At 43.7% G+C, this 27,052-nt stretch overlaps 1 long non-coding RNA gene across 2 annotated transcripts in view; it reads right to left on the bottom strand.

Moving 5' to 3' along the window:
• Nucleotides 1-22,191, bottom strand: part of LOC105095792 (uncharacterized) — a 249,117-nt gene extending 226,926 nt beyond the window's left edge. For both annotated transcript variants that reach the window (XR_010377330.1, XR_837780.3), the window contains exon 1: nt 22,109-22,191. This is a non-coding gene — a long non-coding RNA (uncharacterized LOC105095792). The remainder of the gene's footprint in view (nt 1-22,108) is intronic.
• Between the last annotated feature and the right edge of the window lie 4,861 nt (nt 22,192-27,052).

Genomic DNA, 27,052 nt, shown 5'->3' with positions numbered 1-27,052 from the left:
AAAGCTTTTATCTAGAGAAAACTCTGATTCAAAAAGTCATGCACCCCAATGTTCATAGCAGCACTATTTGTAAGAGCCAAGACATGGAAGTAACCTAAATGTCCATTGACAGGTGAATGGATAAAGAAGTTGTGGTATATTTATACAATGGAATACTACTCAGCCACAAAAAGAATGAATAATGCTATTTGCAGCAACGTGGTTGGACCCAGAGACGATCACTAAGTGAAATAAGTCAGATAGAGGAAGACAAATATCATATTATGATATCACTTATATGTGGAATCTAAAAAAATGATACAAATGTACTTATTTACAAAACAGAAACAGGCTCACAGACATAGAAAACAAACTTATGGTTTCCAAAGGGGAAAGGCGGGAGGAGGGGAGGGATAAATTAGGAGTTTGGGATTAGCAGATATAAACTACTATATATAAAATAGATAAACAACAAGGTCCTACTGTATAGCACAGGGAATAATATTTAATATCTTGTAATAACCTATAATGAAGAAGAATATATGTATGTATGTATAACTGAATCAGTATGCTATATATCAGACACTAACACAACATTATAAATCAACTATACTTCAATAAGAAGTAAATTTTTTTAAAAACCGAACATAATAAAGACACTAACTGTGTGACCTTGGGCTAACTTACTTTATTACTAACTTACTTTCTTTGAATGTCCACCTGAAAAGTGGGAATAATTATACATACCTCACCATTCTGCTTATTGTAAAACCATTCAGCACTCAGTACTCAATATTGTTTCATATTTCAGTTGTAAACATCCTGGCATAAGGCAAAAGTATGGATTTTGGAATCTGGCAGTTCCGCATCAGAATTCCAGACCTGCCACTCAGTGTTACTTTCAGAGAAAGAATATTTTCCGTGAGAGCCTCAGTTTTGTCGTGCCAACATGGGACGATGCTATGCTAAAACCCAGAGCTGTTCTGAGTATTAAGGGAGAGGGAGAGGCTTTATAGAGTGCATGGACTGTAGTCAGCACCCAACAAATGTTAACTTCCTTCCTTCCTTCCAACACACACACACACACACACACACACACACACACGCGCGGGCGTGCGAGCGACTTTAATCAGAAATAGAAAGTGAATCCTTTTTTTTCCCCAATTGCTAGGCATGTGAAAGGCAAACACATTTGTGGAAACAAGGTTATTTTTATTTACTTATAGACAAAAGGAGCTTTAAGGAAACGAAATAGTGAACAGAAAAGACAAAGTTTCGCTTTAGCAATGGATATGAAAACATCTCCTTCAATGATAATCTTGGTCATTGTGCTCCTTGTCTTCAAGACAGTGGCTGCTTCAATAGGGCTTCAGTCTGGACCAGATCCTCCAAATTCTGCTGCCCTTGCAAATGGCAAGGCCGACAGCTCACCCAAATCCGCAACACAAACATGGCCCCTGGGTTCTAGCCACCAGATCCCTCCTTTCACCGGGTTTGCATTTTTCTCTCCTTCCTCTCAGATGAAATGTTGACTCACTATATATATATGTATTTTTAAATAAAGGAAAATTTAAGCTTTAATTTGTATTCTAAAATAAGTTCTCCTAGGACATGGACCCACTAGGGAATGAGTTAAATGGCTCTTAGTGATACACATTTAATGAACATTTAACAAAAGAAAGAAAATTGCTGCTTTGCATGATTTTTTTCCCTCTTTTCTTTAACTGCTGGGTACTATAAATCCAATCTGTCATTTCTTTTTAACTACATTTGCCATAAAAGCACTTATTTTATGGCTGCCATAACACAAGCACTGCTGTTTCACCTGATGATTAATAAAGTAATTAGCACGGGTTCTAATATCCTCAGCAAAAAGGCCAGGCTTTAGGTATTTCTGTTGCACTGAGAGGTTTTTCAGTTTTCTAAAGCAAGCTGGCACTCATGAAAGGCTGCACACTGGGGCCTGTGGAACACATTTTCTAATGTACATTGTGGAGATCAAGTGATAAATTACGTCAGGCGGGGTTAGTCATCATACAGAAAATACCATTAGAGATAAAAAAGAAATGGGAGGATGCGGGCAAGGGGTAATTTGTTTTTCATGGTTGATTTATGTTATAGAACTATCCTTCTAAGTCAATTACCAAAAGAGGAAATATAAAAATTCTAGAAAAGAAGAGGCTGTTTCAAAGAGACAATGTGGTCAACAGACAAGAACAACTCTTTTGAAACCAGCATCCCATAGAGCCAACTGGAAATCATATTTCTGACTATGTAGAGTGTCTTTGGGACCATTCCAAGTGCAGAACTGGACCCTGGGCTTCCCTACATCCTTCCTTCCAAAATGTGTTTTCCTTAGAGTGTATCTGAGGACACCTCAGTGGGGCAAGACACAGTGAAGATGGGCTGGGAAGAGGACCACAGTGGTCCAAGGAGTCTCAGGGTTAGCTCCTCTTGGAAACTCCAGGATGCAGAGTTCAGTTACTAGGGAACCTTGTGTCAACCAGAGCCCTTTGTGATTACAAAAATGAAAATTAAAAATTGCACTGATTCATGGGCATTGCTGAAAAACAGACCCTCTCTGTTTTGAGGGCTTGCCTTGGAAATCTATTAGGGAAATTGTATTCTTAGGACAGGATATAAATTTTCTTGCCATCCCTATAATCACTGACTTCGCCCTTCCACCATTCATTCATTCATTCATTCAATAAAAACTTAGGCTGTGTCAAGCTTGGGCTTGGCCCTGGGGAGACAAAGATTCTTGTTTAGGGAGCCTACAGAGTATTGTAGATACTAGCGTGGGCTCTGGGGTCAGACAAACCTGGATCCACGTGTCACTGCTTATTAGTGAAATGACTTCAGATAAGTTACCTCGCCTGAGCCAGGTCTAAAATGGGGGTAATAACTGTACCTATGTTATAGGGTTGTTGTGAAGATGAAATGAGGTAATGCCTGTGAAAGGGATGGAGACAGGGTTTTGCTCATTATGACAGTTCAATAAAGAGAAGCTCTCACTCCTGCTGAGACAGTGCCACTGATTCAGGACTGTGCAGGGATGTACCACTTGGAGCTGCTTCTCCTGTGCTGGAATGAATTTGTAGAGAGCCAATAGAGTGCTCTCCTTGGGGTCTCCCTGGGATCCACAGTGCGTATCTGCAAATATGTTCTCAAATCAGAGGAAATCAGCAACTGATAGAGACGGAATAAAGCACATCATACTGATCAGCCCAGCGCTCCATCCGTCAAACTGCCCAACCCAGACAAGCCCCACCAGGGACCTTGGATGCTCTTTCTTCCTCTCTCTTTCCTCCTCCCTCTCCCTTCTGTTCCCCTCTCATCTGGCATACCCTTAGACCCGCTTCCATTTCCCATGAGAGAAGGATAATACCTTCATGGTTCGGAATACTCCCTACTAACCCTTAGGAGCCAAACCAGAGTGGATGTAAAAGTGCATGTAATGCACGGACCCAAATTCCCCAGGTCTGGGAGGAGCTCCCAAGATGCTCTCCAGCCCAATGTCTCCCTATGGGGAAGACTCATTTCTACTCTCCCATGGAGCGACCCGCCCTGGCCACCAGGTGTTGGGAGTGGAAAGGGATGACAGGCTGACCTCTAGATTCCCAGGCACAGCGATGAGCAGGGGAAATCACCTCACGTCACTGCTGCATCAGTCATCCCTTCACTCTGCTCTTCCTGGCGCTCAGGACACTGTTGAAATGTTTTGGGTTGATTTGTTCATCTGACAGGGGAATGTGTCAAGGACCAACACCACGGAGGCACTTTTGGATGCAGGGAGGCTTGTCTTTGCTTTCCTTTTATTCAAAGGGGCTAGAGCCAACCCAACCCAACCCCTGCCTCCCCACCCCTACCCCCCACCCCCGCCAGCAGTGTCTCAGCCACCTCCTGCTCGCTAGTTTCTAAGTGATGTCTGTTCACAAGAGGAGCCTGGTCAGAAGGAGAGTTGGTGGCAGAGCCAGGAAAGGAGAGATCCAGGGAGGAGGCCCTGAGGGATTGCCAGGGGCCTGTGGTGGGGTGGACACCCTGACCCCAAATGCCTGTGCTAGCCTGCTGCCTTGGCTTGAACTGGAATTGTGACATAGGAGCCTAGACAAGTCTCAGGCCAGCCACAGCTCAGTGTCCACATGGCCTAATGTCCACACAGCTCAGTGTCCTCAAAGCCCAGCGTCCTCACAACTCAGCTACCTCACAGCCCAGTGTTCTCATAGCCTGGTCTCCTCACAGCCCAGTTACCTCACAGCCAGGTGTCCTCACAGGCCAGTTACCTCACAGCCCAGTGTCCACACAGCCTAGTTACCTCACAGCCCAGTTACCTCACAGCCCAGTGTCCTCACAGCCCAGTGTCCTCACAGCCCAGTGTCCTCACAGTCCAGTTACCTCACAGCCCGGTGTCCTCACAGCCCAGTGTCCTCACAGTCCAGTTACCTCACAGCCCGGTGTCCTCACAGCCCAGTTACCTCACAGCCCAGTGTCCTCACAGCCCAGTTACCTCACAGCCCAGTGTCCTCACAGCCCAGTTACCTCACAGCCAGGTGTCCTCACAACTTGGTATCCTCACAGCCCAGTGTCCTCACAGTCCAGTTACCTCACAGCCCAGTGTCCTCACAGCCCAGTTACCTCACAGCCCAGTGTCCTCACAGCCCAGTGTCCTCACAGTCCAGTTACCTCACAGCCCGGTGTCCTCACAGCCCAGTGTCCTCACAGTCCAGTTACCTCACAGCCCGGTGTCCTCACAGCCCAGTGTCCTCACAGCCCGGTGTCCTCACAGCCCAGTGTCCTCACAGTCCAGTTACCTCACAGCCCAGTTACCTCACAGCCCAGTGTCCTCACAGCCCAGTGTCCTCACAGCCCAGTGTCCTCACAGCCCAGTTACCTCACAGCCCAGTGTCCTCACAGCCCAGTGTCCACACAGCCCAGTTACCTCACAGCCTGGTGTCCTCACAGCCCAGTTACCTCACAGCCCCGTGTCCACACAGCCCAGTTACCTCACAGCCCCGTGTCCATACAACCCAGTTACCTCACAGCCTGGTGTCCTCACAGCCCAGTTACCTCACAGCCCAGTGTCCTCACAGCCTCTTTAACTGCTCAAATAGGTTTTTTTTTAAGTTGAAGTACAGTCAATTACAATGTGTCCATTTCTGGTGTACAGCACAACGTCCTAGGCATGTATATATATACATATATTCGTTTTCATAAAAGGTTATTACAAGATATTGAATAAAGTTCCCTATGCTATACAGAAGAAATTTGTTTTTTATCCATTTTTATACACAGTGGCTATCATTTGCAAATCTCAAATAGGTTCTTAGCTGCTGTTTACCTGAGTCGATTTCATCCTAGCCCAAAAACTCCCAGTCAGAGGCTTTTGTTCATCACTGGTTTTGGCAGGAGAGGCCAAGAGGACTTCCCGCAGCCACCAAGGAGCAGAGGGAGGTTTCCTGAGTGAGGGACATGACTAAATGCTTTGGAAGCTTCTCCTGTGGTTCCCCTGTTTCTACCTCCAACCCTGTCTCAAGACACAGAGGACATAATCCGGTCACCCATAGGAATTTCACATTACGCTTGAAACAAACACACATTTCTAATCCTCGAGTCACTCTCGTCCAGCCAGGAGTACTTACAGCCCAGCCGAACCCTCCACACTGCCTGCCCACAGCTCCTGTCTGAGGTGTGACCCCCAAGAAATGGGGAGTTTTATCCCCACACTCTCTGCCCCACCACCCACCCACACCACACACACATACACACACACACACACACACAAACACACACACACACACACACACTTAAGAAGGGAAGAAGGAAGAGACAGAGACAGAGAAACCAGAGCTTAGAGATGTCAGGGTGTTAGGTAAGAGGCCCTGAGCACATGTCCCAGAAGAAGCAGGAGCAGAGACCCAACTCGGATCTGGTCCAGATCTGGTGCTTCTTACCATGGGCCAGATTGCTCTTAAAAAGGGAAAAATCAGATTTAGATGATCTGAATCCGAAGAGGATTCATTCAGAATCCTTTTCCTCCCTGCATGCAGAAGGAAGAGGGTTCAGATGAACTCATAGTGGACTGAAAGCAGAGAGAAGCCAAGGGAAACTTAAGAACAGGGTCACGCAACATGGTGACCTGGCTCAGATGGCTCATCCCTTGGGCTAAAAGGCTCATCCTGGAGCTGGATCCCAGGATACCCAGTTCTATCTACCTCTTAGAACCATCTTCAAGACTGGGAAGAATCAAAGGAAACACACCAAGAAATTCTAAACTTGATGGTTATGGAGGTTCTCTGGGAAGGTGTTAAATTCCAATGGAAACTTTACAACATCCCAGCTTTGGGGGATGATAGAATCTGCTGGGCAGGAGATGAGACAAGCTATCCTCTTAAAGTCTCTTTCATCCTGTGATAATATGAGCCCAGGGCCATACTGTTGCTAGGAGGAATGACCTGACCCAAATCTCCTAGGCCAGAGGATAGCAATTTCTACCCACAAAGAGAAGTAGTTCACAGGCCACTGTGTCTTTAATCCATGAGAAAAAGCAGGGTGATGGGTCTGTGGGCAGAAATCCAATTTTATAAGGATTTCAACGGATGTAAATTGCTTCCTGGATAAGAGCTAATGACAGCTAACAGGCCAGTGCTGGGTCCCAAGCAGATGACCCAGCAACAGTTTCCTATTTCTGTTGGCCACAATCACAACTTCCATCTGCTATTTTCATCCTTCTCCCATATGCTGGCAGCACAGCCCTGATTCACACTCCTACTTCTCCTAAGTGACATCAGTGTGCCTATTTCACAGAGGTACACAAAAGCACAGGCATCCCCTCACTGGACTAATGGGAAACAAACCGACCCAAGGATAAGCTTAATATCCCTCTCTATGGCTCTAATAGATATGCACCATCCAGTTTTGTTCGTTCAAAAGCAAAGGAAATGGAGTTGCTTTAAATTTATGAGCTGACAAATTTCTGAGGAAGGGTGAATCACTGCTCGAGATTTCACTTAAAGCTCGGATGGTGAGCTGGCGCTTGCTGAAGCTCTTTCGGGGCGTAGGAATTCACTGGAGGATTGCTCATGGCCCCAAGCCCCAAGTGAAAGATGGAAGGCTGGACCAGCCCAGGTCAATGTGCCCAGGGAGAGAGGCTGCCACACATCAGAAAAAAGACTTCAGAGGGCAGAGATGTCAACCCAAGTACTGGTAAAGCAATGGAAGAGTCGGGTTGGGACCTGAGAATATGGAAAAGAAAACACGCTTGCCTGACCAGGCAGGTCTTGGATGCTAAAGTAGAGCCCCACAGCATGAGCCCAGGGCAAAGATCACCTTGGGATTGGTCTAGAGTCTTATTTCTTCCCCTCTCCCTGGGACACTCCAGTCCTGGTGTGCCTGGAAAACTGCAGCTCATCTCAGGAATCTCCAGGATATGACCTCCCTTGAAATTCCTGCCTCAGTTTCCCCACACTGGGTCAGAGTGAGTCAGGACTTTTGCCGCATGCATTATGAAGGTGTGTTTTTATTTCCATCTCTCCCACTGGATCGGATCTCACTCATCTCTATAGCTGCAGTGACTGGCATAGTGCTTCCTAAATCATTCTCGATATGGAAACATGAGGAATAAATAGAGGAGGAAAGGGGGGAAAAGGAAGGAAGAAAGGGAGGGAGGAGGGAGGGAAGAGGAAGATTTAGTTTCCAACTCACAAGATCTTTCCTTAAATCAGACAAGATGATACAGACTGGGCTGTACTAGGAGAAAGCAAAGAGCAATTACGTTTTAAATCTGCTGTGAATACTACTGATGAGACTATGTTTTACATGCTTGACTGACAAGGAAAATAAAAGGAAATGGTGAGAGACAAAAGAATTTTTTTAACGGGGTGATCTTATTGTAGACAATATGTGCAGGGCTGCAACGTAGCTGCCGGCTGGCTGTGAGATGCTCGCTCTTCACCTCATCAGTTTCAGGGAATCAGGAGAGAGAGGAACCACCATTTCGCATCCCACTTTGATCCCCCGGGGGCTCTGGAAGACTACCCGCCACCCCCAGCAAAGAGTTCTGAGGGATGCTGTGAGATTTCTAAACCGTCTACCTCACCGTTGTCACGATCAGCTCAGGCCTCTCCTACAGAGATGAGATGACGCTTGGGTTCAAAGGTGAGTAAACGTGAGAGACGCATATGTAGTATCACCGCCCCTTCATTTTGGAAGACTTATCCTTTCCTATCCCTGAGTGAGTTTGCCTCTTCTCCTCACATCCAGTTGGAACGAGGGCCCTAGGGATGGCATTTCTGTTCATGAGTCTTGCCACAAAAACAGAGGTGGCTCCGGATGAGTATCTAGAGATGCCAAGGAAAGTCTTGAGACTTTATATCACTTTGTTGGATAAACGTGAAGCAAGGGTGCAGCTTGAGAGAAAGTAAGTGTCACTGACTCACCTTAGGGTTCACTCATTTCTAGAAGACTTGAGGGGGAGGGGTTGTGATGGTTAGCTCTGTATCAACTTAGCTGGGCCATGAGGTGCCCAGATATTTGGTCAAACATTATTCTGGATGTTTCTGTGAGAGTACTTTGGGTGAGATTAAAATTTAAATCACACACTTAGAGTAAAGCAGACTGTCCTCCATAATGTGGGTGGGGCTCATTTAATCAGTTGAAGGTCTGACTAGAACAAAAAGATGGGCTTCCCCCAAGTCCAGCAGACTGCTTTCAGAATTCATCTGCAACATGGGTTCTTCCTGGTTCTAGAGCAGGTGGCTTCAGACTCAAAATGAAACACCTCCCCTGGGTCACCAGTCTGCTCGCCCACCCTGCAGATTTGGACTTGCCACCTTTCATAATCGTGTGGGCTAATTCTTTATAATAAATCTCTTTCTATATGCAACACATTCTGTTGATTCTGCTTCTCTGGAAAACCTTGACTAATACAGTCAGAGGGTGAAAAGACTCATTAGGCATCAACTTACTAAGAGACTGAATATACAAATGAACAATGGCCAGACACTATATAAAAATACAACCCTGACCCACAATCTGCATGACTAGCCCAGGAAAGCAACCTATTATTCACAGAAACCAGCCCAGGAAGCCAGTCTGCTTTCTATAAGTGGGACGTGCCCAAGTGGGCTGAGGAAGACATCTGGTACAGGGTGTCCAAGCCCAAGCAAGGCCGAAGGGCAGCCCAGCGCAAGGAGTCAGAGCCTAGACAGAGTGAGGACAGCCACACATCAGGGCTGTTGGAGCCCAAGCAATGGGAAGAGGCATTCTACTGGAAGAGCAACCCAACCTGAGGTGTCAGAACATAATCCGGGTGAAGAGGGCAGGTGGCAATAGCACCACATGAGATTGCTCACAATGGGAATTTGATAAAACAGGAACATATACTAAGGAAAATGAGAGCGAGGTTTCTCATGGTCAGAAAAGGGGCTTACAAATGTGGAAAGGGAGAAAACTAGACTGAATTCTGTGGTGTTGGGTTGAATTTGAGATAACAGTACCAATTCATGCTTTTGTTAAAATACTGTATATACATAAATATAGAAATAGAAATAAATATAGTGTAAATGTGTGTATATAGACACATACAGATACATACATACATTCATTATATATATGTGTTGCATATGCATACTTTTATTCCTTAGCTTTGGCCTCTAGAGGGCGGTAGCAGAGACTCACCAAGAGAATTGAGCACACATGGCATCAGATTTTGATATCTAAATGCCATCCTTCACTGAAAACAAGCAAAAGCTCTTTGGAAAAATGGCTGATTCTAAGGCTGAGGCAGGTAAAGTAATATGGGAGCGTCTTGCTCTGTAAAGAAGAAAGGAAGGGCTCAAAGAATGATGGAGACACATCAAAAAGGATCCAGGAACCAGCTTGAAGGAGCACCCTCTGGCCAAATATTGGGCCATTTGAGCATCAAATAAGTGAGGATAGCAATGAATTTTATTCCATTGAATAAAATAAGAATCCTTGAGTCTATACTGATATAAATAAGCAAATGAAGAAAGAAATAAAGAAATTGAAAATTTGATGAATAGGATATTTGAATGGCCCCAAAGTATCTATAAAGTCATTTTAAAAGATATTAATTTTTAATGAACAATTATCATTTTATATTAACTGATTAATTAACATAATTAATTAAAACCAATTAATTACAAAGGGGCAAAGACTACATATAAATTTGAAAAGCCTGACAAACACCAACTTAATCAAATAATCAAAGTGAATGTCACTAGTAATGGGATAAATTGAAACGATGCCCCACGAGAAGAATCTTGCATCACTTCTGAGGTATTTCTTCAAAAGTCACTAACCCGTACCTCACTGGGAGGGAACATCAGATAATCCCATTGAGGGACATCCTACAAAATAAGCTGTCTAAAGTCTCCAAAAGTGGCAAGGTCATGAAAGGCTATGTGATAAGGAACTGTCACAAACTGAAGGAATGGAAGAGACATGAAAATGAAATGCAAGAGCAACTCTGGACTAGATCCCTTTGCTATAAAGTACATAACAGGGACAACTAGAGAACTTTGAATAGGATCAAAGTATTAGATGGTACCAATGTATCACTATTAATTTCCTGATATTAGTGACTGAATTCTGGTTCCATAGAAAATATTGGGAGAATACGCACTAAAATATTTAGGGGTGATGGGGCATCATGTTGATAGCTTATTCTCAAATGACTCAGAAGAAAGATCTTTATACTTTATACACACACACACACACAAACACACACACATATACACCTACATACACAGTATTGTGATATACAGGAGAATATGACCCTGTTCTTAGGAGATACACAGTGAAGTATTTAGAGATGAAAATTCAGAATGTCTAAAACTTCCTTTTAAATGTGAAAAAGGAAATGTAGCAAAATGTTAACATTTGGTGAATCTAGGTGAAGAGTGCCTTGGGTTCATCCTTTTCACTCTTCTGAAGGCTTAAAAAGTGAAGGAGGCAACAAGTGACAAAAAGTAGTGGGAACAATAAAGTTTCTAGGGATTCTGAATGGGAAAAAAAAAAGTGATGAAAACCCAAAACCAAGAATCATGCTTTTAGGGATGTTCTTGACTTGCTTTATGACATGGAGAAGCATGTTGGACTTTTGTTCTTTCAAAACAAAAGACAATAACCCAAAAGAAGTTTGTCCTGGTGTTATAAAGAGCTTAACTGTATCCTAGCTTCTGTTAAATTGCCTTCTTCTACCACCAGATGTACCAGGGTGCAGCCGAGGCCACACCTCTCCCCAGCACACAGAGAACAGGGCTAATTCTTCCCGCCTCAGTCTCCCACCTGTTCTCCCTGCAGTGCCCCAAATCCTCCCTGCTCATGGAAAGGGTCACAGGAGGGGTGTGTAATGAAGCCCTCATAGGAAGGCACTTACTAAGATCTTGTGATGGAGACAAAGACCCTGTAAGTACCACCACACAGGGCCTGGTGCATACAGCCTAGAAACTTTTCAGGGGCCCAAAAAATGCTTGAGATCTGAAAAAATATTCAGCTTGAAAAAGAGAAAAGCAGCCCCTCATATTCAGGGGCTGGGCTGGTGCTATCACCTAGGCCTTGGTGCTGCCCTACTGAACATGAACAATTGCTCAGAACACCAACAAGGCCACTGTGTAAGCAGAATGGATCAAGAAAAAACAATGGCACCTCATAATCATATCAAAACACAGACAAAACATGAACACTGTCTAAGCCAAACACATCAAACATCCCCCCATCCCAGCTAAAATGAGTGAGCTTGGCTGCTCTACCAATTACTACTTTAGTCTCCATTAGTATGCCCCAATTCTGCATAAGGTTTATGAAGATACCCAACCAGAACTACCCCACTTCCCCACAACATCCAATCCAGGGCAAAGCCCCATCTCCCTGAACTCTCTCCCAAATCACCTAATACCAGCACCAATCCTATAAAGATGTCTTTTTTTTTTAATTGAAGTATAGTTAATTTAAAATGTTGTGTTAGTTTCTGGTGAACAGTAAAGTGATTCAGGTATGTGTGTATATATATAACTTTTCAGGTTCTTTTCCATTATAGGTTATTATAAGATGTTGAATATAGTTCCCTGTGCTTACAGTAGGACTTTGCTGCTTATCTTTTTCATACACAGTAGCTTATATCTGTTAATCCCAGACACCTAATTTATCTCTTCCCGCTCCCCACCTTTCCTCTCTGGTAATCATAAATTTGTTTTCTATATCTGTGAGTCTGTTTCTGTTTTGTAAATAAGTTTACTTGTATCATTCTTTTAGATTCCACATATAAGTGATATCATATGTTATTTGTCTTTCTCTGTCTGACTTACTACACTTAGCATGATAATCTCTAAGTCCATCCATGTTGCTGAAAATGGCAGTTTCATTTTTTACAGCTGAGTAATATTCCAGTGTGTGTGTGTGTGTGTGTGTGTGTGTGTGTGTGTGTGTGTGTGTGTATACACCACACCTTCTTTATCCATTCATTTGTCGATGGACATTTAGGTGGCTTCCATGTTTTTACTATTATAAAGAGTATTGCTATGAACATTGGTGTGCATGTATCTTTTTGAATTAGAGTTTTCTCTGGATATATGCCCAGGAGTGGGATTGTTGGATCATATGGTAAGTCTACTTTTAGTTTTTTAAGGAATCTTCATACTGTGTTCCATAGTGGCTGCACCAAATTACATTCCCTCCAACAGAGTACAAGGGATACCTTTTCTCCACACCCTCTCCAGCATTTATTACTTGTAGACTTTTTGCTGATGGCCATTCTGACCAGTATGAATGATAAAGAGGTCCTTTCTATTACCCTCTCTGGAGATGCCCCATGGTTCCCTATGGCATATACTCTCCCTCACTGTAATGAGTAAAAAACCTAACTTGTTCAAATGCAGGTGTGTCCCTGGTGACCACTGATTGAAACGCATTGACAAGCTCCATGTGCTAAAGAAAATTTCGTCCTAGAACATCATAAAAAAAAAAAAACAACAAATTGGTAAATACTCAATAAAACAACACTATGTCAACATCCTTCATTGTTAAATTTATAATCCACAAAATTTTATGACTTCTGAACACAATTTGCATGTTACATTAGATTTTCTCATTGCACAAGAATTCCCAAGTCTTCCAGCTGATGACTGAGAAATCACAGCCAAATATAAATTAAATGGGTAGCCAACTTTGTAAGTGAATTATGAATTATTATAATCTGTTTGACAGAACCCAAAAGTTGGAGTGCTTAGGGTCTATAATGATTTGAAATACCCTGACAGAGAGAAGGCAATGTGCAAGGTTTGTGTGGAAACAGAGATGCCTGAGGGACAGAGAGTGGCAATTACCACCAGGTCATGGATCAATATACTAGGAAACTTGGGACCAACCCCAAGACATCAAAGAGAATGTTCTGCCTTGAGTAGAAATCGGTAAGCTGGGAGAATGGAACCTCTTCCCCTGCTACTCCAGAGTCAGCTCGTCTAGTAATAATCTCCTGCCATCCCACAGGGCAGGCCTCCTGCTGGTTGGCTGTTGGGTAGGTCACACAGCTAGGGGGTGATGAAGGCAGTCCAGAACATTACCTTCCTTATCGGGGTCACTCCCAGGCTGTTGGCACCTTGGCCTCCCTCACAGGATCTCCTGGTTTCTGTCACTACCCATCTTCTTTTGAGGTGCTTTCTCATTGTTTGATCTCCTGATGCCTGTGCCTTGGCCTCAGTCCTCACTGACGTGTGGGCTCTTCTCTCTCTTCATCTTCCTGCCTCCCACCTGCTCCCAGGGGATCCTCTGCTAAGCCCAAAGCTTCTTTAAAAGCCATTATTCCTTCCTATCTTCATCCCCATCTTTCCTGCTGGAACACACAGAGGAAGTGGATGGTCAGCTGGACCCAATGGAAGAGCCATCTGCAGCCGAGGAGTCTCATGAAACAAAAAGCCTCCGGAGGAACGTTCCTATTTCATTCAGCAATCACACATTTGGGAAAAAAATAAAACCCAGAACCAGAGACTCTGAGACATCTGGAAGTGCAAACTGAACTTGGAAATGACTGTCATTTTTCATTTGAGAAAACTAGGGTCTGCAGGGTTCAGGTTTTTTCTGCAAGGCCAGGAAGCCTGATTTTGCCTTTTCCCCTGAAGTCTCTTGGTTTTACAATTTAGTGGAAAAGAGAAATGTATTTTCTCTTCCCTTGGTCAAACTTTTAAAAAAAATAATAACTGTGAATGGTACGTGGTTGGGTTTTTTTTTAAGCCCCCCACAGAAGACAACGCAGTATGAATTATATGTTTGTCGGTACAGGTTATGAAATTACTCTAGAGAGTCATTTCTGTAGAGACTGGCAGTGGAAGGGCTGTAACTCCATGGAAGGCAATTCCACTCAGAGCTCACAGAATGTAATTGATGGAAGGAAGCAACGTAAATTACCTTAGCGTTCTTCATGGATAATGTCTCTATTTCCCACACAATCTCATTTCGCACACAAAACAAACAGAACCAAATTCAATCTCCCAAATTGTGTCTCCACTTGTTTGCTTTCTTTTAAAAAAACTCCTTCTGCACACGTCACCCACCGCCGAGGCTCTCCTGCTGGGCAAATTAAGTCCAGTGTTGGCAAAGTGTTTGACATCCACTAGCCATTTCCCTCCTGTGTCCTGAACTTCCAGCCGACCTTTATTTTGGATGGATCATTCATTTGGAGCAATGACAAAAGCATAAGAATCAAACTTTACAAAGAAAAAAACAGCCAACTTGGCTTTGATTTCATTTTCCAGGCAATTTTACAGCAGAACAGTTGATTCTTTAGTCCCTCTTTGCAACAACTAGCAAACTGGTTAACAAAAAAATTTTTTTGTTTCAGTTCTCCACAGTGACAAGAAAAATTGGAGGTGGTAGTGGGGGAGAAGGGAAAGGAATATTTCACTCAAATAGGTACATTATCAAAATATTCACTTAATCATTGCTTTCTCCCAATTCAAACAGAGAGATACTCAACTCAAGAAGAGAGCTTCCATTGTGATGTGCACTGACAGGACTGCAAGGCCTAATGGAATGAGATAGCCTAAGAGCCTGATCCAACTTTGTGGCTGACTCCCAGAGAAGGGTGACTCCCCACAACCCAATTACAACATTCAAGGCAATGCAACAATGTGGATATCATGCAGGCAACTATTAATTCTCCCTGTTGGTTGGAGACTCTGGGCAGTGGCAGGACTCACAACCAAATGGACAACAAACTCTGGGGACCTAGAGAGGACATCTTCTTTGAAGCAGGTCTCCAGGCAGTGGAGAGAGGGACAGGGTCAGGTCTATGTATCCAGGACGAGAGGAATGTCAAGGTCTTGGCAAATATATTAGGACTGGGCTGCCAATGTGTTGAGGTTGGCTCCACAATCAAGGCAAGACTGAAATGGATGAATGGATAAAGAAGATGTGATATCTGTCTGTCTGTCTGTCTGTCTGTCTATCTATCTATCTATCTACAATGAAATATCATTCAGCTACAAGAAAGAAGGAAATCTGGCCATGTGTAACAACATGAATGGACCTTGAGGGCATTATGCTAAGTGAAATAAGTCAGACAGAAAAGGACAAATACTGTATGATATAATTTATATGTGAAATCTAGAAATGATGGTTACCAGGAGGTGGAAGCGGGGCAGTTGGGGAGATGTTGTTAAAGGACACAAACTTGCAAGTAGAAGATGACTAAGTTCTGGAGAGACGACAATCCTATATCACATTCTCAAAACTGCTAGGAAACTAGATCTTAAAGATTCTCACCACAAAAAAGAAATGATAATTATGTGACATGATAAAGGTATTAGCCAATGCTGTGATGGTAATCATATTGCAATATTTAAATACATCAAATCAACACCTTTTACACCTTAAACATACACAACACATGTCCATTATATCTCAAAAAAACAAACAAAAAGACTGCGATACCAGGAAACAGAGCAGAAATCTAACAGGAGGTTAAGGCATGTCCCCAGAGCTTACCCCAGACTTCAGGCTTAGGGACTGCATACTACTTCTGTTTCTAACCACCTGAAGAAATTAGGTCTGCTAATATCCCTCTCAGAAACTGAACATGTAATTTCAGGTCTCCATAACCTCTCATGAAGGATTTGGGCAGGCAGGGTTTGACAACAAACAAAATAAATGTATAGGTGCATCTGTGTCTCCTGTCCCTCCTCTATGAACCTAAAAGAAGCAAATCATGAAACAAGGATTATTTCCAAACTCTTTATCTGACTCGGACAGCTTTGATTAGACAATGAGATTTGGAGTTTTTGTAATTTCCGCCAGCTGTAAATTCTCCCTTGCTAAAAACTCCCGGGTATTTAGCTTTGTCTATCTTGGGTTTTGCTTTCCACCAAATAAAATATAAGGGGCTAGGATCTGGTCCCTGGAAGTGTTTCAGACCAATTTCAGGTGGTTTGTTAAGCCAAAGTCTATCAAGTGGATCTATAATCAAAAGATATTCCAGTGGAGGTTGACAAAGGATACATAAAGTGATAACTCAAGCTTGGGAAGGTTGATTCAAGTGCCTCTTAAGATAATGCTAAAAGCAACTTGAATCTGCAATGAGATTTTCTTCCAAAGATCCCTAAGAGTATGTGTAAATCCATCTTTTATTTTTGTTACTTGGCTTGCACAGCATGGATTAATTCTCCTCTTCTTACTCCCAATGGGGTTGAAATAAATCCATTCGTTTCCCTCTTACATGAAGGTCACACCCACTTTAAGTGGACAGAGCCTAAGGCTAGCTCCGGAGATGACCCTCTGGCAGAACACATCTGCTAAACATTCTTGGTGTCTTTAGATGATAGAATGGAGCAGGTCCAAGGTAAAAGACATACAACTTGTTAAAAAGCTACTCCTGTTGTATAATTTTAACAGAGACAGAGGTAGAAAGTTCATTCATTATCTTCCATTATTTGTCCAACAAATGTTTCCAGAGGGGCCCATGACCTAGATACCAGAGACAGAAAGGTAAAACTCAGCCCTGCCCTTGAGATGCCCACAGTCTAGGAGAGAAGGGGAAGTGGAGGGACTCACAATTAGCACACCCCATGAGGGCACACTCAGTAGCAACATTTGGGAGGGTATGACACATTGCCTGGAGGACCAAGGTTTCACCTGGAAAGCAGGGGTGAAGCCAAGTGTGAAAGGCAAATTTTTTTTCTGAATTAAGAGTGGATGTGCTCAGGAACTATACTCAATACCTTGTGATAGCCTATAATGAAAAAGAATATGAAAAGGAATATATGTATATAAGTATATATATAACTGAATCACCATGCTGTATATCAGAAATTAACACAACATTGTAAATTGATTATACATCAATTAAAAAAAAAAGAGTGGATGTGCTAAGAAAAAAAGCTGTCAGCCAGTGAAGCCCAGGCACAAGCTGAGAGCAACATACAGCTGGTCAGGGCTGAGGATAAACCAATAGAGCTGATAAGGAAACGAGAGTTCACACTCTGATCCATCTAATCCATCAGGCCACGCTTTGATGTACATGTGTCCTGCTAATCTGAATCTTCTAAATGAACAGTAAGTCTTCTACTGATATAGCAACTCTTAGTTTATGTTCACTCTTTGAGGGGGTGAGTTTTTTTTTAATAACAAACTTGGGTAGATTTATACTGGGCTCTCTGGGTCTGGGCAGACTCAGTCCTCATGTAGCAAGTGCCACCACTGCCCTGTCACATAAAAATGAACAAAACTAGACAACCCTGAAGCCACAGACTGTTTAAATGACCTCCCATCTGAACCCTGGCATGTGAAGAAACCTCCAGTTACTGTGGCTTTTAAGAGATCATCTAGTTACTAAGGCTAATGAAGGACCCAGCAGGATCCATGGCAGTGGGTGAAATTTAATTAGCCTGTGAGTACCAAAACCCTGCAGCTACAGTTGCAGGTATTATCCATCACCAATATGCTTTTCACAAATTAAACTGAGGGGTGTGTGTGTGTGTGTGTGTGTGTGTGTGTATAAAATCAACAGGAGTATTTTCCATTCCAGTCTTTTTTTCATACTTCATTTTTCTAGTCCCTGAGATCCCTAAAAAAAAATCTAGTGTTACATAAGCCAACAGGATGCCAAGATGCTAATGCAGTCATTGCTTATATGCAGGTAACACTTCTCTGTGCATTTCCTCCCTGGGACTCCTGCAGTGAGTATTCAGGTACTAAACATTAATTTTTTTTTTAAACAAACAACCTGTTCCAGAGTTGTTTTTATCTTCCCGTATGGTAGGTATGTAGTATTCATCTTCCACTCCCTTCTGGGAAAATGAACAAGATAATGACGTGAGATGATTTCAGCCTCAGGTCCCTGAACTTGCCAGTACATAAGGGGGCCTTGGTCTTTAGAATGGAGAATGTGGTTGGCCTGGAACTTTCCTCGCTCCCTGTTTCTCTAAGGGACTGGACAATGGTCTTGAACTTCTGAATCCCTTCTCCTCACCAACTCCCTCCAGGGTGTGCCTTGTTTCTAAGATGGAGTTCAAGTATGTAACGTTTCCTGGGAATGAGACAGGGACCCAAGTAGAGTGAAAAAGGAGCTACTGGGATCCAACCTGGGGAAGTGGGGGCTCTGGTCTGTTGGATTAGAAGGTGAGAGATTAATCGATAGGAAGAAACCAACCCAAAACAGTGACTCTTGTAAACTTGGGTCATTCTTCCTCCTTTGTCACATCCTGTGCCTCCAAGGTGTGGATCAGACTATAGTTTTATCTTAATGTGACACAGATACAGTGGCTGACTCAGTCCTGCATTTTACTAAGTTCTGCTTCTCTTCCTTTGTAGCCTTTCTACTGGTGCTGCTACCATTATCCAACTCTTTCCAGCTTCTAAGGCTGGTGTCTGATTTCTAACACCCTCTGCTGACTTCCCAGAAGCAGAGCCAATGCTTGTACTCCCCCAAATAATTCAGCACTAGAGAAACACATGGCTCTCCCAGGACTCCAGTCTAGCATTCAACAGCCCCAGGCCTGAGTCCCAGCTCTGCCAAATTATCACCTGTGTGATCTTGGGCAAAGTACACAAATCGCCTTAGCCTCCTTTGTTTTCAATGATACAACATAGTCTCAAAAGAGGGGTTTGGCGAGACCAGCTGAGATCGTGCTCTTTAAATCCCTTAGCACAATGCCCAGCGTAGAGCACGCGTTCAATATACAAGAGCTATTTTTATACATTATTATTTTACATGCGGTGTTTCTACAGTCTGTAACAATCAGCCTTTCCTGTGCTGAGGGGGTGATTCTGGCAGAGGCAGTGACTGGAAATGAGTCTCCATGTTAGGAATTTTGTCTTCTCCTGGAAGACTCAGGGACCAAATTACCCTGAGTGGACAAGCCTTTCCAAAATGGAAAAAGTAAGAGTTAGAAATTTAAGGGGTACAAAAGAAACTAAAGTATATTTCAACCGAGAATAGTAACAATATAATAATAGCTGTGGTGTGTAATAGAGCAAACAGTCTACCATTGTCTCGCTGTGCTAGGTCTGGGTGGGGACGTTCAGGACTGGGAAGCACAAAGCACACCGTCTATCACCAAGTTAATTAACTGCCGGGCCATGCAGTGCTCAGGCTCTATTTTATCAGTCATGTATTTAAATAGAATCTAGAAGAGATGCTTCAACACACAAAATGGAGTAGATCAAGTCCCAAGGCAAAGCTGATGGCTCTCAAACTCAGAAAAAGTTCAAAAACTGGGAAAAGAATGGGGTGGCCCTGACTATCTTAGGTAACCAAGCCTGGCTTGGGACAGTCATGGTCAGTTGAGAAGACCCAGACTCCAGCAGCCTGTGAAGCCACGTAGCTGTGAACACCACAGACCTCACCAGCCCTGAACGTCCACCCTACTTCCCTCCATGAAGTCCAGGGTTCCATCCGGTTTCCCTTCCCAAGTAATTTCTGAGACGTCCTCCATCATTACCAAGAATTCTCACAGATTCTGCAGATCAGTCCTGGGGAGGCCTGCCCCCAAGACCAGCTGCTCAGCCCCATACAGTGACATCCTCTCTGGCCCTGAAACACCAGTCTCCAGTGGCAAGTCATCTCAGGTGCTCTCCTCATAACTCACTGTAACCGCTGAATGGACAGAGACCCTTCCCTGTACTCCCAACAGCGATACACCAGATCGAAATTTTGGACAAGACTTGGCTGAAGGTTTTGAGGCTACCTGGTGAGAAATATAACCTAGATACCAGGAATCAGCTGCAACCAGAGGGGCTTAGAACAGCCTTATGTGAGGTCTTTTCCTTCTGAGTTTCCACTCGGCTATAGCCCCTCAAAGAGAGAAGTGTGCCGCACCTTTCCATTCCCTTTGTCTCTTACCAACAACCATATGCTCACAGAGGCCCAGATCCACCTCAGCCATACCCCAAGATAAACATAACCATGCAAATGCTGTGTCTCGGAGTAAGACGTCTGCATTCAGATCACCTCCCTATTGTCCCTTCAAATAGTGGCCACCTACTTTGACATAGGTGTCACGCATTCAGAGGCTTTCAGAAAACAACACACTGCTTCTGTCAAAAGAAAATTGATGCTTTCACCAAAACGGCTAGCAGGTTTTAAACCATTTTCCCTGTTTCTACCCATCAAGACTTCAAAAATCTGAAAGCCTAGCTTCACCCAGGACACTGTTAAAACAGGAACTGCTCTATAATTGAAATCCTGAAAAACAAAATTTTTCAAAGGACCCACGTCTCCATTGGCTGAGCTTTCATGATTCCCATCCTACGCAGGGCCACTGGCCACAGAGACAGACACAAACCCTGAGCACCGGAGCACCCTGTTCTTTGTCTCTCCCTCCACGACAGAGCTGTTCTCGCAGACTCTGTGCGCCCTGCATAACTGCCGCTGCTGAGAGTCGATGATTCACCCCATCACCATGTCTTTTTTCTTACTTGCTTTGCGTCAGCTGAAGTTAGTCAATATGATGTGTATGATATTGTTCAGGAAACTGTAAAGAAAAGCTTTCACTTTTTTTTTTTTTTTTTTTTTGGTAAAACTCAGGCTTAGCTAGGCTTGAGAAAATAGTAACAGGAATGATCAGTATTTTCCACAAGGTCAGGTGCTCTCTAGGTGTTTCCATTTATGTTCCAAATTTTTGGCAATCAGCACAGATTCTCATGGGATATATAAAAACTACACATTTAGTTGTCTTGCTCATAACCTGATCATGCAACAGGCCAGGTACCATTCCCAGGTAGCTCTACAGGAGAATTAATCCCCAGTTCTGGGGGGAGATATCTTGGCTTATCTCCCAGACCCTTCCTCCCACCAGGGTCCCAAAGCCTCTGTTGATGGAAGCTGGACTTTCCAAAGAGAGCTAGCGTTTGGAGTCCCAGGGCTCCCAGGATGCTGGGTTAGGAGGGAAAAGGAGAAAGAATTGGGATCTGTCTGGAGAGAGAAAGTACATACACATTTGAATAAATTTGTCAAAATCACTTAGAGAATTAGTGTTGACATCTTGAGTCAGTAAACTGAATATCCTAGTTGCCTCCCCCTCTTCACCAAACATCCAGCAAAGCTTGAGTTGCATTTCCTGTGTGCCAAGGAGAGGGGCGATGGGGTGCTGTGGTCTAGGCAGGCAGAGCCAGTTCAGTCTGGAAAGATCAGGAAGCTTTCCTCAACGTCTGAGCATCGAATAAAAACCAACCAACGTCTACCACCCAAAAAAAGGTGTATTTCTACCCACATGCTAGCTTCCCCAAGCCTGGCCCCTCTATAACAAGCTCTTTCAGCAACAATAGAATTTGGGGAAATAGTTTTGTGAGATACTAAGCCCACTCTGATCTCCAAGGCCACACCAGCTGATGATGGCCCGAGGTGTCGAATCCAACATTGCTGGGAGAGGCAAGGCAGGAACAACCTGCAGAGAGCCTGCCTGTGTGAGCGAGGGTGACATTTGCACCCTGGGTAGCTGTCCCCAGCTGGTTCTGCAGCCCAGCTCCCTACTGCTGACCTGCCCACTTGCATTAGGAATCACACACACACACACACACACACACACACACACACACACACACACTCCAGATCTGGAGGGGCAGGCGCTTAATGAATTTTGTTCCATAGCAGGTGAGCAGCCCAGTCCAATTCCTGACTCACGGATCAGAATGGGAAGCAGGCTTCCAGTGAAAGCATGTCCTCCTCTTTCCGCAGACGCCTGCATTCAGCAAGGAGCCCTGGGCATGAGACAGCAAGACTAAAAAAAGTCTGATTAGGTGGCTCGCAGGCACTAGCAAGCTCAGCCCATAATTGGGAAAACCGAGCAGTAGATCAGTGTTTGCCAAAGAGAAGAAGTCTCCTTTGTTCTAAAACAGCACTTGGGTGTTAAGTTAAAAGACAGGCCCTGCTGACCCCTAATGACTCTTAGCAGGTTGCTTTATGCCTCTAATAGTAGCTGCAGCTCTTTGGCTCACTTTAAATTACTACCAAGTGTTGTGTAGGTTGGGGCTTCTCCAAGGGGGAAAAAAATCAATCTGAGGGGAAAAGCTATTCCTTAGCAACAAAGGAAGAAGAAAGTAGGCAGTTCCTTTAATGTGATCTGAGATGGAATCTAGCTTAGCAGAACCAGAGCAAAAATAGCTTTTATCTGATCAAGGTGCCTGAGTTACACTTAAAGGAAGTTAAGGAGGCCCAGCTTCACGACGCTTAAGGCCACAGACAGGGAGTGGGCAACCCTCCCAGCAGAGGGACGTAAACCAGGGCAACATGAATCAAGCAGCCAGGATGTCAGGAGCCAGTGGTTATTATGATCATTTAGTTGATGTATATTTTTAAACACATTCTTTTTCCAATTACATTAAAGCTGAACAAAAAGTGATTTCCATAGTCTGGGTAACAATGCAGACAGGGGAATGGCCCATCCACTATGACATCGGTCATTGCACCCGTAGGGTATGGTTGAAACTGGATGGTGTGCACTTAGCTCCACAAGCTCCATGCAAAAAGATTGGGAACAGGTTATAAAAGGCATAGTGAAAGTCTAGACTGAAAAATAAGTGAGGAAACAGTGAAGAGGGTAAAAATTATCGGACAAAGCCAGGAAGTCAAATGAATTCACCTAATGCATGGCTGTAAGGGGCCTATGCAGTAGTGGGCATGCATTAAGCAGAAAAGGTTAGTACCCCAAACACACAAACACACAGATACACACACACACACACATAGGCACACACTGTGAAAGTCTATACAGCTGTGTGTGAGAGGGTGTGCCTTAGGTGAGATCCTCCGGCTTGAGCAGCAATTGTAGTAGCACCTGTAGCCCCCACGCCAGCTTTCTCCATCACCTTAGTACAGGGCTCAGCCAAATTTTCCACTTTTCAGAGAGACTCTACTCACATCTCAACAACAGTGTGATTTAGTGTTTCCTGAAGATTTTGTAGGGAAGTTAGGGGAGGGTTTTGTATCATATACACCACACCAGACTCTTCAAATTTCCATTTACTAGACGATTTCTTCCCAGTCTTCAGTTAACGGGTCCCTCTTTCTTCCCTTGAAGCTGTCACTCCTAGGAGTCCAGTCTGTCAGCTTTAAAATCTTCCTCTGGGTCCCCCTACCTCACCCCTAGTCCTTGGCTGCTGCCTACAAACTCACGTAACTCTTTGCCCAGAGATCAGCAAACCAAAGCTCCCAGTTCTAGAAACAGACTCACAGATACAGAAAATATACTTATGGTTACCAAAGAAGAAAGGCAGGGGGAGGGATAAATTAGGAGTCTGGGATTAGCAGATATACACTACTGTATATAAAACAGATAAACAACAAGGACCTACTGTACAGCTCAGGGAACTATCTTCAATATCTTGCAATAAGCTATAATGGAAAAGCATCTGAAAAAGAATACATAGATATATAACCAAATTCCTTTGCCATACACCTGAAACTAACACAACATTGTAAATTAACTATACTTCAATATAAGTAAACAAACAAACAAACAAATAAAATATTCAAAAACAGAGCCCTTAGTTCCAAGATCTGCTCATTTCAGGAAGAAAGGGCTGATTCTACATAAATAACAACAAAATTTGGTCCTATCACAAATTTTTCAAGAAGAATTTAGGCATAGAGTTTGGAAGTAACAGCCAGTGAAGCAACAGGCCCATAGTTAACTTACATCTTGATGGTTATGCATTTCAAGGGGCAGGGCAAGGTCTAGATGACATTTCATCTAGAGTCTTTTTTCATCACATTGTACGGAGTCCATGACCACATCCACATCTGCCTCAGGACACTGTCACAGCTACATAAACCTTCAGGGCTAGTTCATCTGTTCTAGTCCTTTGTACAAAATAAAATCCAAAAATTCTGAGATTCTCCCATAAGACCATGCTCATTTATACTATATTTGAGTACATATCCAGCTGCAAAATGTTATGGTTTTTTTTGCCCCAAAATTCTCAATAATGGTCATAAGCATAAATTAATTCATGCTTAAAATATGAATGGCCTGACTGCCCACCACTTCCCAAATTATTCGTAAATCAAGTGGACTGGGTTCTTTCTAACCTATGCACACTGTCTCCCCATTGTGTTTGTAACACTTTCTCTGCACTTTTGAACATGAAAGCTACAGTTGATCAGTGACCACTAACAGCATCCACTCAAGACAGAACCATCTGTTCTGGGCTTTTCAAAACTGTGCATCCCCCAGACATTCCACCAGCCACGGGCCTCACCTGTGCCTGACTAGTAAGGTAGGAACCTCAGACAAGTTCCCCACTGAGACTGGCAGAGTCCTAGAGAAAAGCAAAATGTCATTGATTGATATGAGGTCCCCAAGTTAATCCAAATACTAACTGGTTTCAGAATTATGGCAATTTAGAGCTGTCAGGGAGCTTATCAATGACCTAATTGTCAAATGACATTGTTGCTGAAGCGACTCAGGGAGAATTGGTCAAGAGCCAGTGAATGTGGCGTCTGTGAGCCAGACCACAAATTTGAGCTCAGGTGGGCAACTTAACTCCTGCTGGACAACGACTGGGGTTGGGCAGGCCGGGGAAGCTTCAGGACATGGGGGAGACCTGCTCAGAATGAGGTCATATTTAGTAAACAAAAGAAATGTCCTTCTCCTCCAAGACCACTCAATAACAAATCAAATCACTTTCCCAGAAACCTGCTTCTCTGGTCAGATTCTCAAAACTAAGAATTGTCTGTGGCAGGCGAAACTCACACAGCTATGGGTAGATAGACAGGGCCTGGAGGAACAGCCCCTTCCCCATCTCACCCTGAGGAATTAACTAAAGCTCCACCAGCCTTGGAACGGGAAATTGTGCTGTGCAGCACTGTTTCTGCTGGGTGTGCTTCTTTTGATTGTAGACCCATTCTAGAGACCTGGACACAAGAGAGAAGGAGAGGAGTCTGGTGCAAAGAGAAAGAGCTTTGTAGTTGGGCCAGGGTTACATGATTTAGTTAACCCTTGAGACCCTTAACATCTTCATTTGTGCATATAAAAATAATAAGCACCAACACTGGTGCGGGGCTTAAAATGTGCCAGACACTATAAGTGGTTCACATATATCAACTCATTTCATCCTCAGAACCCTCACTATTATTAATTTTCCCCTTCTTCAGATTTTGAGTTTGATTCCAGCAATCGGTCTCCAGTCTCTATTCTTTACCTCTTCAGACCCCATATTACTGGGATGCTATGTTGGAAGAAAGGACCAAGGTGCTGCTCCACAGTCTGGCACATAAACCAACAGAGAACACAGTTGTCATTGCTGCCACTGTTATTATTATCATTTTTCTTGTTCAGTTCTATGAATACTGATGGGAGGTCCAGTATGATCCCAGGGGGATTGATCCTTATAGGCTGACTTTGTTCTCACTGTAAACCTTTTGGATGTCGGAATGGTGACCATGTCTGCATGCCCAGATCCATCAATTCAAATTTCAGATCCATTGCTTCCCCCTTAAGAGCAGGGCCCCTCCCTTTTGTCAGATACAAGCTTCAAGATTAAGGGGGCTGCCATTGGGTCCTCACTAAGGTTAGGTTCTGAAAGGAATGGAAACATTTCCTTCTCAACCTCTGCAATTCCAATGAGGAGATTAAAATGTGACACCATTTAAGGACCAGCATGTTGACAGACTGTCTGTGTGACTCAGCCAACTAATCTTCCTGAGCCTGAAGAAAGAATTCTTTTTTTTTTCTTTTGTCCTCCACTCAGGTAGATAATTCATTTCCTTGAAACACGTCATCGGAGTGGAAAAGTTGTTTTTGAGTGGAACCATTCTTGACGTCTCTATTTGACAGTGGTGTTTTCTACGGTGCTACTGTTCATCCTTAATGCAGAGTTGCAGGTCATGTTCTTGGTCTGGCTTCCAATGATAAGATTTCAAAGAAGACAGAAGACTGGGCCTGAGTTACCCCAACTACGACATTTGCAAGAATATAATGGGGTTGAATCGGCAAGATGCTCTTTTCCGTCAAGCAAAAGCACTGAGTTTGGGGAACCTCCCAGGGTTATCTTACACGCTTGGAATAATATGAATCTGAGCATATTTGGTCTGCCATATGTCCTCGGCCATGAAATAAAGGATTGGAGTGAAATAATAGTGATTGAAATTTACATTTTAAATATGAGAGAAAACAGAAGCTGTGACAAGAGGTAAAGAAATGCCATATGTGAACACTAGTTGGTGGCGACGTCCTCCTAATTCTCAAGGGCAGCTAGTGAGAGTGGATGGAACGTCAACGCCACATCGACTAGAGTTTGAACCCTGGAGATGGCCTTGCCGTGGGGTCTTGGGCAAGTCTCACAATTGTTTGGAGCCTGAGTCTCCTCACATACTTGAAAACTTCTATCCTGAGACCATCATGAGGCAAGACAATGTGTGTAAAAGACCTCCCATGGAGTAAATAACAAACATGATTTTCCCTTCTTTCTTGGTATTCAGATGGACTCTGGTCTGTTTTTTGGGGAACTGGACTTCGCCTGGGCTTTGTTAATGGTGACCCCCTGCACACACATCTAACTGCAGAGAGCATTATTCGAGGAAACCTCACTTTTGCCTTCCCGCTCCCAGGACATGCAAGTGTCCCAG

The sequence above is a fragment of the Camelus dromedarius genome, chromosome 22, assembly GCF_036321535.1.
Source record: "Camelus dromedarius isolate mCamDro1 chromosome 22, mCamDro1.pat, whole genome shotgun sequence".
Taxonomy (NCBI): Eukaryota; Metazoa; Chordata; class Mammalia; order Artiodactyla; family Camelidae; genus Camelus; species Camelus dromedarius.
The sequence above is the reverse complement of the archived record's forward strand: the minus strand, read 5'-3'. Positions and strand labels throughout refer to the sequence as shown.